The following is a 15,355-nucleotide window of genomic DNA, read 5'->3' as shown; positions in this document are numbered from 1 at the left end:
TATATGTATAATAGTAGTTTACCTATACTAGCCAAAATTAGATTACAACAAATGTGATTGTTGGTTATAATAGTAATAGTTAACCAAAAAGTTGTAATTGGTTGCTACAAAAGTAATAGTTGGTCATAAAGATTGTAGTTGGCGGCTAGAATAATAATGATTAGTCACAAAGACCATAGTTAAAAGTTGTAACAGTAGTAATTGACTACAAAAGCTGTAGTTTATTGCTACAAAGATAATGGTTGGTCAAAAAGCTTGCAATCGATAACTGCAATGGTGGCAGTTGATCATAGAGATCATAATTGAAAATTATAATAGTAGTAGTTGACCATAAATATCATAATTGGTTGTTACTTACACAGGTAGAAGTTTGTCATACAGGTAATTAAAGTTGAAATAACGCCGGTCGTTCAAACAGCCATAATTGGAAGTTGTACATAAAATTAGTAGTTGAACGCAAAAGTTGTACAAAGTGGTCACTATTTTATATTGAAAATTAAAAGTCATTACACAACTCAATCTATATACATGAGTTTGACACAAAATTCATATATTACGAACTGTTCGCGAACAACGAGCTTTTTTGACAGGCCTATGGCACTGGTGGCAGGCGGTGAGGACCGGCGGTAGTTGATGGCGGTCAACCAATGTTTATTCATCAGGTCTTATCTCTAAAACAAATATTCTATTCATTTATATAATATTTTTATATCATAATCATATCAAAATATAAACATAAAAAAAATATAAAAAAAATTATGTTAATAGTTGAAGATCTGAATATATTATCGAGAAATATGAAAAATTAGATATATTAGATATATAAACATATATAAATGACGGCAAAAATATAATGCATGACTTATTCTGAAAAAAGTTTCGGTGCAAATCGCTAAATACGGAGAATTTACACATACCTGCCTCATATATTTATATATCCAACACCTAAACCTCACATTTTAATCAGATTTCACTCAAATCTCTTATATCACATCAAACATATTATAATTTTTACTTAAATAATGCGATTTATATGTAAAAATAAAGGTTATATGTCAGATATGTAAATGGAAGGAATTAAGCGGTATGTATGTAATTCCTTGATGCATGCCAGAAAATTCACTAAGGTAGAGTAACAGATTATCGTCTTGATATTATACAAAAATTCTACACACATTCAGATGAAAAAGAAAAAATCACGGGGGCTGACCCAGTTGCGAAAATTCACTATTGATTGATGATTACAAAAATATTTTATCCCACAGACGAGAAATTGTAACTACATTTTTCAAATTACAATGTTGATTGACAACATCTGGTTGGCGGAGGTTGACGACGATCGACGATAGCCTTCGGCGGTAAACAGTGGTTGACGACGGAGATAGGCAGTGGTCGACAACGATCGACGGAAATGCTGAACTGCAGCTTCTCCTCAAGGTCTCAGGCTCTCTCTCCAGACTTCAGCCCCCCTCATGATAGGGATGAGACTCTATTTATAGTGTTCTGGGTGCAATTAATGCAGGAAAATGAAGTATGTTGATTGGACGATCCAGAAAACTTCCCTCGATCATACGGTGTTTACTTGACGTTTGAGTGTTTTAATGATGTCAGAATTGAGTGATTTTGGGCTCGTTGGATTCATCTTATTGAGTCGCTCGATTCGAGTATAAACTTGTCATATTCTACAACCCTTTGATTTTCCAAATGTATCCGGAAATAATCTAAATGTGATTCAATAACTTAATTTGGGCTTGAATTGACTTGGATTGGGGTAGTTTTCATATCATTAGGTTCGTCTCATTAAGCCGGTGAGTTTGAATATAAGTTTGCTGAAATCGAAATTTTGTATGTCTTTTTATCAAGATTTGAATGTTTTCCGCTTAAAATATCGTTTCAAAATTTATGTTATGTCTCGAGATTCGTGCGAGATTAGATTCGTGCGAGATGATGAACATTTGTTGGTGGCGTATCATTCATAAAAGCTTCTTAACGGAATAAAAAAATAAGTGCACTAAACGATGCACTGTAAAAAGGTTTTCTTTGCTGGAATTAAAGAGGGCGGTCAGTTTTATATAACCAAGCATGCTATCTTTGTAGGAAAATAATGTGCTTATAATACATCTTTTAATTATATAATAAAAAGGGTGCAAATTATGCAAATTTCAGCTTCCCAAGGTGAGAATTGTCATTGGTTTCGTCCTAAATTATGAATTAATTTGATTGCACGAACATGAACTTATTGATTGCTTCCATTACAGGAGAGAAATTTTCTGCGTGCTCTAATGAGCTGGACATTGGATAGAAATAAAATAAATAATTTAAAAGTATTAAATTTGAGTAATAATCTATTATTATTATTATTATTATTCCAACATTTATTGATATATATTTATAGATGATTGTCTACTTTATATTTGATACAACATCATCAACGCACTCTCATCATCTAGTATGGATCTCGAGACATGACACTGATCACAAGGCAATTTCCAAAATAAGAAACTTTCAAAATCAAATTAAAAATTATTCAAAATTATGATTTCAATAAACTTACGATCGAACTAACTGACTCGACCAGACAAGCCCAACAACACCAACATTGACTCAATCAGAGTCAATTCAGGCCTAGATAAAGCATTAAACCACTATTTGGAAACTTCAGGTGCTCAATTAGAAGATAAAATGGATTCAAAGTCTGACAAACTTACCGTGAAATCAAGGATCTTGAAGAGAGGGATCCAACGGGCCAAAGATCACTCATTTCTGACACCATGAAGGCATCACTCTGTCTATAAAATGGCATACGATCGAGGGAATATATTTGAGTCATCTGATGGAGAAATTACTTTCTAATTTGCGAGGAGGTCTTTCCCAGACTCTATGTATAAGCTCTACTCTCTTTATGAAAGGGACCTAGAGTCGCAAGTCGAGAATAATGAGCTGAATTTTAGTGTTGCTCTACACCGAAGACTCAACAAACGCTTCACGCTCCTATAACCACCAACCAAATTCAACCACCACTCATTGACCACCATCTACCATGTTGGCCTCCCTTCGATTGTTACAATGAAGTCTCTTAAGAAATCACAACATGCACTCCTGAATCTCGATATATATTGCGAAGTAACGAAGAACCCTACGGAGCATTGCAATGATGCACCACGAAAACAGTATAACAACACACCCAAAAGACTGCATAACAACACACCCAGAATATAGTGTAACGAAACACTCACATACAATGTAATGACATGCTCCCAAAAAACGATCATTGATAACTTCATTCCAAGGATTCGATGACAACTCCTAACAACATTTGTGACTATTTTTAGACTTATAAAGTTCTCTCCTTGTAGTTGTACATAATGACATATGTGGTCCACAGCTCACACAGTTCCCAACTTTGGCCTCTGCATCCTATAGATGTTATTGCAACTCTGCACTATGACCTATGTGACGAATTATGATTCATGTTTCTTACAGCTTATGCAGCTCTCAACTTTGGCCTCTACGACCTAAAAATGTTATTATAGCTCTCTATTATGAGTTATGTGAACAACTACGACCAGCATTACTCTATGCTCATGCAACTCTCAACTCTGTCTTTTGCTGTCAAAGATTGAGGCGATAACCAGCGCTCGAGCTGCCCAACCTATTTCCATCGTCCGTTTGTTTTTTTCCTCGTCGTGGATCTTGAAGTGAGTCAAATGACCTCGTTTGGCCCATGGGCTCTTTTGGCTTCCACTCCTTGAAAGTGAGTTTCTTCTTCCACTTAATGTATTTTGCGTTATTCTTGTCCTTCGGTTTCTTACCCTCCGAACGGTGCCACGCCACCAGCTTTGCAAAAACATGTAGATCATTTCTTTGCTCAAGAGCTTACCTAACGGGGTTGACGTTGTTTTCCATGGAAAATTTTAAAAACCGATTGATTCATACGAGAAAAAACACGAAGAAAATTTGGAATATCAAATGAGTCTTGTCACCCCCTATTTAAAAGAATCAGGAGCACAAAACTTTAGGAATTTCAATTATTGAAGCTTGATTTGATTACACAATAAATGATATCTACGTTTGCATTTAATTCTCTTATTATCAGTGTAGTGTCAACTTCGAGGAGTAAAAGAATCAAGAAACTAAAGTATGTACATCAAGTGTGTGTCAACACAAATATCTAGGAGAACTAATTATCCAAAAGCAAAAAGTATCATAAAAAAATGACCCGTCAATAAAAGACAGAGGGTTCGCTTGTCCGAATAGATGAAACCATATGAATCAATGGCAAAAGTCAACCAAATCAGGAGAAGGATAAAATGAACAATCCACATTTGGACAACCTCATAATTGTCATGAGGGCCTTCATCATCCAAAAATAAGTTGTTTATCGAGTTATTGCGATCCGCTTGCTGCTTGATTGCCTAATTACATTCTGCTAAATAGCTGTGCTGACTCAGTCATGCCGACCACACCGGCATTATAAAGTCGAAGTTATGATAGCTCAACCAACCCAATCATTGAGCATCCGAATAATATGTTAGTAAATGTAAAATTCAAAAATTTATAAAAATCTCATTAAATGAGTGACATAAATATAATATGATATATTGTAACCTATTTCTTCAAAATATAGAGATTATTTTAAGAGAAAATTAAAATAAACAGCACATTTATTTATTTATTTTTCCTTCTCTCTCCATAATGTGCTTTGAAATGCGTGCAAAAGCACAAAATTGATGGAAGTTATTTTAAGAGAAAATTAAAATAAACAGCACATTTTTTTATTTATTTTTCCTTCTATCTCTCCATAATGTGCTTTGAAATGAGTGCAAAAGCACGAAATTGATGGAAATTTCATGATTTTAATTAAGTGATGGATAAAAATAACTTTTTAAAGCAAAATTAAATTAAAAAAAGTATATATATCGCCGTCAGAGTCACGTCAGTCTAGTCGACTTCCGTCGACAGCGCAACGGGACAAGTACGAGTGCTTTGCACAGTGAAACAGGTGGTGGACGGGACCCACACTTGTCCACGACACATTCTTTGCCAAGAATATCATTAATTCTTTATCTATTTTTGTAATAAATTAAAGCTAAAATTACATACATCTAAATTAAAATATATATATTTGGTGAATATTCGGCAGCATGAGATGATAACTACGGAAAATTTATATTTTGAACTTCTATATTAATGGTTTGTTGCTTGTTGGTACCTTGTCTCAATTATTGAAGAATATATAAATTAAATAAACGCAACGGGTTAGATTTGCTCGTTATGACATCTTCCTTTCTTTTCTTACAAATTATATGTATATATATATATATATATACATATATAATGAGAATACAGTGCAATGATGCATCCGAAGATTAAAGAATCCAACAATAATTGTTTATAACTGCCAAACTCGAAAACTTCATTCGGACTCTTGAAGCTCTCTACTCGTAGCTCACCATTAAAGCCTACATGACAACTATGAAATACGAGGTCCACAGCTCAGGTAGCTCTGAACTCTTGAAACATCTCTATGATGGTGCAATATGCAGCCCATAATAACTGCTTATAACATTCACATTCATAAACTTTATCTGGACTTTTGAACCCCTCTTCTCGTAGTCACCACTACATTCTACATGAATAACTATGACCTACGTGGTTCATAGCTCATGTAGACTTACAAAGATTATCTCAACTCAACACGACCAACTATGAAATACGAGGTTCACAACTCATGTAGCTTTGAACTCTAACCTCTGCGCCTGAAGCATCTCTATGATGGTGCAATATGCAACTCACAATAACTGCTTATAACCATCACATTCATAAACTTTATCTGGACTTTTGAAACCCTCTACTCGTAGTCACCACTACATTCTACATGAATAACTATGACCTACGTGGTTCATAGCTCATGTAGACTTACAAAGATTATCTCAACTCATGCAACTCCTAACACTGCCCTTTGGGACATATAAATATTATCACAGCTAAAAAGTCTCCTAACTTTCGGCTTTTCTTGCAACCTAGGGACATCATCACACCTCTTACAACTCCCAACTTTGACCTCAATGACATACGAACATTATTACAGCTGTCGATTCCAGCACATGTGACTAGCTATGAACTGTACAACTTATAGCTCATGCAGCTCACGACCACGTCTTCTTCGACCTACATACATCATTACATCTTCTAGCTACGACTTATGCGACCAACTACTATTTACATGACTCGCAACTCTTACATGTCCCTACTACGACCCCAGTGGTCGATCAAAGCTCCTTAAGTTAACCACCTATGACCCACATGACATACTAGTATCGGGGCTTTCAACTACAAACTCTACAATAAGTTGACGGTATAGCTATCATCTCCAACATTCATAGCGAACTACTTCTATAGCAATCGACTATAGCTTTCACGACCTGATACAACTATTATTGCCGAAATAACGTCGTACAATCACTCTGTAATTCCATTTTCTCTTAACTTCGAAGAAGAGTGTACTTTATACTTACAATTATATAGTGAATTATTCAACTAGACTAGATGCTACAATTTTTTCTCATTTCCAAGATTTATCATGTAAAAACTGCTAGTGTTTCTACCTCTTTAATTAGGTGAGCGTATGTTAGATTTTCGTGCAACACTAAGTTGCAAAATAACCACCAACTGTTCCCATCCTGGACATAACTTAATTCTATCGTCAAGTATAATATATATTTTCATTATTTATTTTAAATAAAAATAATTATTTTAATATTCGTTTTATTAATTCATTTTTTTTCTTTTTAGCGCATGCAATAAATTGTCCCAACAGCTTGAATTAATATATATGGATCAAAATATCAACATCAAACTTATTAATTTCAAGCACACAAAATATAATGAAGCAAACAAAATAAATAAAAAATTATATCATTTGAACCAAATATACAATTCATTATGCTCATTGCTAAATCAATCAAACATGTAGACATATAATTTTGGCTGTGGGAATATAGAAATATCGAGACATAAATTATATTTGATCTATATTTAATTATTTTTATCATTATTCTATTATCAGTTTTTTATTTAAAATTAAATTAAGCAAAGAAAACAGAAAAATATTCTTAAATTATTGAACGCCAATTTTTAGCTTTACTGCTTCAATTAATAATTCAAACGTAATGTCTTAACATTTAGTATTTTTTAGTATGCTTTACGTCCATTTTTTTAAAGGAGTCAACTCACGAGCTAACAAGTTGAGTCGATGATGACTTGAGTTTGGCTTTTTCGCTTATTGAGCTTAGCTTACCAGCCACTTATCGAGCCGAACTTTAGCTCTCAGTTCATGGACACCCTTAATTTTTTCATTAATAATAATAAAAAATAGACAAAAAAAATCACCATTTCAACTATACTTATAAGTCATACAAACTTTAAATTAGGGTACGTATATTTAAGTCATTCATATCCATTTAATGAAAATAAAATAACTTATGGTATGTTTGGGGCAGCTGCAGCTTATTAAGAAACATCTGTGAAGTTGTTGAAAAATAATCCAATGTTGCAAAAAGCTGCGATAGTTATTACAAATTTTTTTTTTTAATTCAGACCATAGCTAAAAAACTGTCGCCGCACCTAGCCAGGGCCGACGGAAAAAATGCTGATTTCGGTGTCAGCTTTTTTCTTTTTAAAGAAGCCGTCAAAACGTAGTTTATCATAACGGGCAAAACTACAGTGCAGTGCTGCACCGCCACCATATTGCTTTCCCAAACAAGAGAAATATTTGTGTACGTAAGGCGTACACAGCGCTGTGTACGTCAGGTAGGTTATAGGGAGTGTATTGAGGGTTATATCCACGTTATACCTCCTGTAACCTCCCAGTAACTTACCTGTAACCTACCGGTAACTTAAAAATATATGAAAACAGAAGTGCGAAACTTACTTGTTACAGATAGGTTATAGGGGATATAACGCGAATATAACCACCAATACTCTCCTTTTAACCTACCAGAAATACGCAGTTCTGTGTATGTCTTACGTACTCAAATATTTCTCATCTCATTTCACCAAACGAACCCTTAAATAAATAAATATTAAAATTATGCCGGCGCAAGAATGAGTGACAAGCAATAGCAAGTGGCAGATAATGTGTGGCAAATCATTTAGCCAAAAAAAAAAAATAAAAAATAAAAAATAAAGCAACAATTATTAGCACATATTCAATTCTAACCCTAATTGGAATTCTCCACCGCTTTTGAAAAAGGACGGCTGAGATGATTGAGTTGACATTATTAAGGAGACATAAGTCATGACTTTAGGGATCTTGTTTATATCATGATTACATTAATTAATAAATAATAATAGTAATTATTATTATTTTTGTATCATATTTATGCATATTTTAGGTTGGGTATAATTGAAGTAAAGGAAGCCAGCTCAAAGATACGAGACAGGGATGTGACCTATTAATTTAGGGATCATGTTGTCTTGAGATTTATGAGTGCATTGCATTAGGACATGCACCATGTGATTGGAATATACATTATTCTATAAGTTTATTAATTAAGAAGGCATTAGCACATGCATTTGTATTAGAGGAATATTAAACTTGGTTTAAGCCCTTTGTATATTTATATTATTATTGTTATTGAAAAGAGTAGCAAGTGAAACTCGTAATTTGATTCTATTTGAGATGAGTGGGTCGAGTTCATCTGACTCTATGACTCATAATAAATTTGAAGTGTGTATAAAACTGATTTGATTGAAATCTTATAAGATAATACATTGATAAAATTTTGAATTTCAGTTACTAATAAGTTAGATAAAATAGTTTTCTTAAACTTATTATTATGTAGAAGAAAATATATTAAAAAAAAAGATATATTGATTTTATGAGCACATCTAGGTTAGCTTTTGAAAATATATGTTATGTATAAGAGTTATTAATTAGATAACACAAATCATGCATGTACTAATAAAAATGAGCATAATAATAATAATAATAACAATAATAATAATAATAATAATAATAATAACTCATTAAAGCCAAGGACTAAACCCTAATTAAATTGATTATGGTGACAACAAAATAAGCATATAATGGAACTAAAGAGCTTAGTTTGATTTTTAATATTGAATTTTTTTTCTTGCTAATATTAAAATGAATTATAAATCGGACTATTTTTTTATGTTCATTTAGAATTTTGGGAATGTGGGGATGGTTTGAGAATATTAGATGTGACTTCCACCTGACATTGGTCAATGAAAATGAAATAAATAATTCTTAAATGCTCTAATTATTGCTACCATTCAAAATTATTTGATTTGATTGTTTTTTTTTTAATGTGAGTCATTTGTTTCATTTTGAATTATTTTTAAAAAATATTTTTTTTCGCTATATAATGAACATTTGAATTATTTAAAAGAAGAGTTAAGATATAATTAAAAATTTGGCCCAAAAATTATGGAATAGATTTTAAATTGACGGAACAAAATGCTCAAATTTTAAGTTAGTTTTAAATCTCGATAAAATTTTATGGACATTAATATATCGTGTCAATCATTTCTTATTTAAAAAAATGATAATTCAAATTATAACAAATAGATTACAATGTGATGATATTATATTTTTGCGTCTGCTTTGAGAGGGGAGTGTACATGACATTCTTCGTATTTTGCATGCTTGAGATTATTCTTCGGCTGCTCTTTTGGTCAATCTACTAAGCTCAATTGATTTTGGTTTAGCAAGATTAGCTAAATCAGTTGAGATATGCTTGGCTAGATAAAATCAGTTCGATCAACTGAATTTTGTTCATACCAGTTTTTTAGGGACTTGAGTGATATGGTCCAACTGTCAATCCTTGACCTCTGATGAGGGACCTCTGGATGTCTCTGGGATTGTTGGATATGTTAGGGAATTTGATCTTCCTTGGATCAACACTCTTATGACAGTTGGCATAGGTGTTCTTTTGCCTTATTTCTATCTAGAAGGCTCGTTCTTGTATCATCCTCTTGTCTTTGGCTTTTCTTGTAATTCGGTCAGCTTTGGCCATGCTAGTTTTGATTTGGACAGCTTCGCTCGGTTGGACAAATGAGTCTCATGGTCCTCTATTGGTTAGCTCTTCTTTGTTATACTCTTTCTTCGCGGACCATTAGATCTCTTCAACATCAATACTATATATATATAGTATAAGGTTTTAGATATGTAAATACATAGAATTGAGTGGTAAGTTAGTAAGTTTTATTTTTTTAATCCTTGGAATCTGAAGCTCTAATCATGATTATTCCAAAGTAATTAATACCATATTAACATAATGAAATCAAACCTTAACCAATAGATTAATTTAACTAATCGCGACTCTTCAACCGGCCTTGTTTTCCGAGAAGAAAAAAGTTTGGCTTTTCAACTTCTGGAGTTAAAAAAGCACTTTTACCTCCACCCAATAACAAAAGTAAATTAAAAATTAAAAAAAAAGAAATGAAATTTTCCTTCAGCCGCAGAAAAGGGAAAAGAGGAGTTGTGGGGCCCGAGATGGGTGAGCCCAGAAATCAAGCCCGCGACTCGTGCCTTCAGCGAGCTCGCTCGGGCCCGCCAAACAGTACGGATGCGCCTCGTCGGCCCAACAACGCGTGCGTTCATGTCGGCCCTTCCGCCCGGGAAAGTATAATTTTCGTGCCTACAGCGAGCCCGCTCGGGCCCGCCAAACAGTACGGATGCGCCTCGTCGGCCCAACAACGCGTGCGTTCATGTCGGCCCTTCCGCCCGGGAAAGTATAATTTTTATTTTTATTTTTATTTTTGAAAATTATGAGAGAGAGAGGGAGTATAGAAAACGGCTGATGAAGCTTATCCATATAGATGATTACATGTGCATCCCACCAATGGCGTATAAGAGGTTTCTCCCTCTCTCTCTCTCTCTAAAAGTAGTATGATTGATTTTATGTTTCTGGTGCATTCATAAATGTTCTTTGTGCTAAATTATATCTTCGTACACTGACTATGAGAAAAATAATTTTAATAAATGCGTTTTTATTTGCTGAAAAAATAATAAAGTACAAAATCAATGTAATATAAGAATAGTATATTATAAATAAAATATTTTAGAGTTATTTAATTGATTGTAAAGTAAAAATATGATTATACATATTTTTTTTTGTTTTATTTAAAGTAAATTAAAAAAAAGTGTTTTTTTAAAATATGTAATATATTATTGGCATGTGGCAGATTGTATTTGCATGAGACGACTGACATATGACGACAGTGATTGGTTGCGATGGAGGGCGGCTGCGAACGATGGCGGAGCGGGCAACTAACTGGTGGCTGTGGCTGACAATGGTTAGAACACAGTTGGCGGGCAGGGGGAGTGTAGTGGGAGAGTGTTGGTAGCGGCAGACTGCTATAGGCAATGATCTGACCATAATATTTTACATTAACGAACGTTGAAAATCTAAAATTCGGACGAATCAACCGAATTTTAAATTCATCTAAAATAAATAAATGTGTAAACTTCAAATTTATTCATAATGTATATTGTATTTGTAATTTACTAAATTCCATGCAAAAGCATTACATTACACCACAAATTCTCCCTACAAAACAACACCCGAACTGAATTTGAATTGATGCCAATTAAAATTAGTTTAATATAATTTAAATAATAAATTTTATTTATTTGATAAAAAATATATTTTAATTAAAAATATTTTCAAGATACATCAATAACAAATATATCATCGCACACAAATCTTAATGTAATTTTTTTTCCTAAGAAATGATCAAACTTTGATTAAAAGTCATCGAGAACTTCGAGTTCAGCAAACTCACAGTCAAATTGACCGGCTCGAAAGACAACCAAATGACACCAAAATTTGCTCAATCCGAGTCAAATCAAGACCAGATCAAGCCATTAAAGAGCTTTTAGAAATTTTTCGGGCATAATTGCAAGATCAAACATATTCCGAATTCGGCATGCTTGTACTTGAAACGAGCATCTCAGCAACACAAATCCAATGAGACGTTAAATTATCACTCTACCGTCACGACTCTTCCGGCATGCAACAAAAAAAAATATTGAAATCAGAGCTTAGATGATCTTGATTTTAAATTACAAAGATCTTTTACGCAACATGCATCGAGATTCATCTTTGCTCATATAAATCTCTTATCAATAATAATAATAATAATAATAAAGACAAATATAAATAAATATATATGAATTATGTGTATGTAAATATACTATTTTTCTTATTTAACAATCTCGCATTAAGGATGTAAGTTTGTGTCTGAATCAAGCCTTCTAGTGGGTTAGCTTGATGAATCGCTCATTAGTTGTGTTTGCTTTTGCTAGGAAGTCAAGTTGAAAATATTATATAAATATATTATTATTATTATTTTAAAGTACAAATTTATTAGCAATATTTAAATTTATATCTCAGATGATTTCATATTATTTATAGGGTTTATTATTTAAAGAAAAAAAATATTATAAGAACACCTAAAAATCACAATCATTTTATTTTTCATGTATTATGAACAATATCATGAGCTGAATCAAATTTGCATAATTTAATTGAAATCCAAGCCTAAATTTAAGTAATCATATAATTTTAAACTTAACTCAAACCCATTCACTTATTTAAATTGATATTTAATTATGTGTAGGATAATATTGAAATAGAGATATAAAAATTTTGACGATTACAACTGAAGAGCTCTATCGAGCTGGTCTGCTGAGTTAACTTTGTTAGATGTTAAGTTGACCTATTGAGCCATTAGGTGTTGAGTCGATCATGTTAGGTGTCAAGTTGACTTACCGATCTGCTAGGTGTTGAGTTCGACTCTTGAACCCTTATTCCATACAAATTAATCCTTTTTTTTTTCTCCTCCTCTTCTCATCAAAATCAATAGATTTTTTTTTTCTATTTTACTTTGTCATTTAAGAGTGAAATAATTGATCTACTAGTCTGTCCCATGTATCTAGTCCTCAAAATAAAGTTAGTGGATGAGTCTGAAATGTACCCTTATAAATAATTATTGGTAGATGTCGTCACCTCCCTATGCGTCACCGTGGCATGCAAGTTGCAACCCTCATTTTTTTCCAAAATTTATGAAAATAAATAAGATTATTTAATGAATATTTAGAGCTCCATTTTTTATATTTCTTTTCAATAAACAAGAGAGATAAAAGAATGAAAATAGTAGAAAAAAAAAAGATTTTATAAATATTATAGATGTACAAATATATTGTAAAATTGCAGACCGGTTGTCAAGCTACCAAGTTGTCCAGTTCATTTGCCAAGCTGTCGAGCTGCCAAGTTTAGCTACAAATTATGTAAAATGACATGATATAAAATCACATGTCGTAACATGATATTGCAGGATATAACATAAAGCTACATAACGTGGCATAACATTATGTACTTTTATAGTTTTTTACTTTGTAACGTGTTAAAAAGACATAAAGAACATGTAAATAGAAGCCAAATTTTTAAACATTGGGGGCTTCTTCTTTCTCCATTTCTCATCCTATTCTCAATGTTAGTAGGAGACCCGACGTCTTAAAAACAGTCAACATAAACTTCAATATTCACATTCATGAAACTCGAATTTTTAACATCACATAATAATATCACATTCATTAACTTTTTAAAAGTCAAACACACACATTTTATATATAACACCAAAAGTAATGTAAATATAAATATTAAATTTTAGGGGTTAGAAGTGTAATTCCATAAGAATTGTGTGGTGAGTATGTAATTTTTCTATAATTATTTTTTTTCTGCCAACGAATCATTTATTCCATTGATAAAATATTATCAATGTAGATGAATCTTATTGTACCACATAAATATTTTTATTTTTATTTTTTTATAACTGACATTACTCTATAAATTAATTTTTTTATATTTAATATTTTTTTTAAATGATGGGCCGCAACATTTTTTTTTTTTTGCAAAAATGGCGGAATCTTTCTTAGAAAGTCATAACTCATGCAGAATAATATGATAGTGTACCATGTCAAGCTGCTGGAACCCACAGTCACTTATCCAAATCAATAATTTCAACATTGGTTAAAAAATGTAACTCACTGAGTAACCTGAGTTAGGAGTTGAGTCAGGACTTGTTCTCAAATTATCAAGTGTTGTGATGTAAATTATGGAGGGTTATAATTGAAATTAAATAGATGAATGTAAGTATAGAAATTTGGAATTTTGAACTAATTTATTTTAAGTGAGATTAATTTAATTTAGTTTAGTCTAATTAGTTGAGATAAATGCAATGCGACATATGTTATAGAGCCTAATTTTTGTACTACCCTAAGTAAATTTAGTCACAAGCCGACCACTAGATTAGGACACAATAAGGTTGGAAGGGGGCATGGTAAAGAGGCTTGGGGGCTCTACCCCAAAAGATATTTAGCATTTATGGTTTTTTTATTAAATATATTTTGGATTTGCTTGGTTCATACAATTTTGTCTTCATAAGTTGTGTCACCCCCCCAAACTGATCCTCTATAGGATCAACCGTTGTGCAACAGAGGTTAACGATTCAGCTAGATAAAAAAATTCTCATCAACACTCGTATTGACTTGCAAATCAAACAAATGATGGTGATAATTTTATTTGATCGAGTCGTCCATCTATGTCACACTGCGATTAACTTTATAGGGGGTCAGGTGGGGTGTGACAAATCGAGGGTGTTTTATGCTATCTCGTATAAGATAAATTAGCATTATATTTTTTCCAGATTAAAATCTATAATTGTGATGGTAAAATAAAACATGTTTAAATATTTATCAAAGTTACAATCTTTTTCTGAATATATAAAATTTCATTCTCGATTTTTATCAACGACGCATCATATATTATATACATGTCGCATCTAGATTCCCATGTTCTTATTAATGCATCATCATCCTCCTCTCCCATCTAGATTTGCATCTCTATCAAAATTCCCTGAATTAAATATGTCACAAAACTTGAGCATATCATTAAAACTATTTTGGACATAAGACAAGAACAATATTATAGCTAAGCCAACTGATAATGATCATAAGAATTTCAGCACATGTGATGTGCCATGGCAGGTTTAGCTGTCTCCATGATGATTCTTTTATTGTATTGTTACTATTAAATGTTTGTTCTGAATTCACAGAATAAGTGAAGAGTCTGCTTATTTTAACACTGTCCTTTGCTGTCACTCTTGATTGTCATCTTTACCCTTCTCTCCTATGCCTGAGCTGAGCATTAGCCGAGGGACTGAGATTTGTTTGATGTGCTTGGGGAGCCCACTGAAATATTCTTCTGATGAAATAGAGGTCCCGTTGAGGAGGATCTCTAAATCTTAAATAGTTAATTCCTCA

At 32.6% G+C, this 15,355-nt stretch overlaps 1 protein-coding gene across 1 annotated transcript in view; it reads right to left on the bottom strand.

Annotated features, from left to right (window-relative positions):
• LOC110022162 (cytochrome P450 71A9-like) overlaps positions 1 to 15,355 on the bottom strand; it is a 28,052-nt gene that overhangs the window by 11,741 nt on the left and 956 nt on the right. The gene's annotated exons all lie outside the window — the stretch shown is intronic.

Source organism: Phalaenopsis equestris, unplaced genomic scaffold (genome assembly GCF_001263595.1).
Source record: "Phalaenopsis equestris unplaced genomic scaffold, ASM126359v1 Scaffold000174, whole genome shotgun sequence".
NCBI lineage: Eukaryota > Viridiplantae > Streptophyta > Magnoliopsida > Asparagales > Orchidaceae > Phalaenopsis > Phalaenopsis equestris.
The sequence above is the reverse complement of the archived record's forward strand: the minus strand, read 5'-3'. Positions and strand labels throughout refer to the sequence as shown.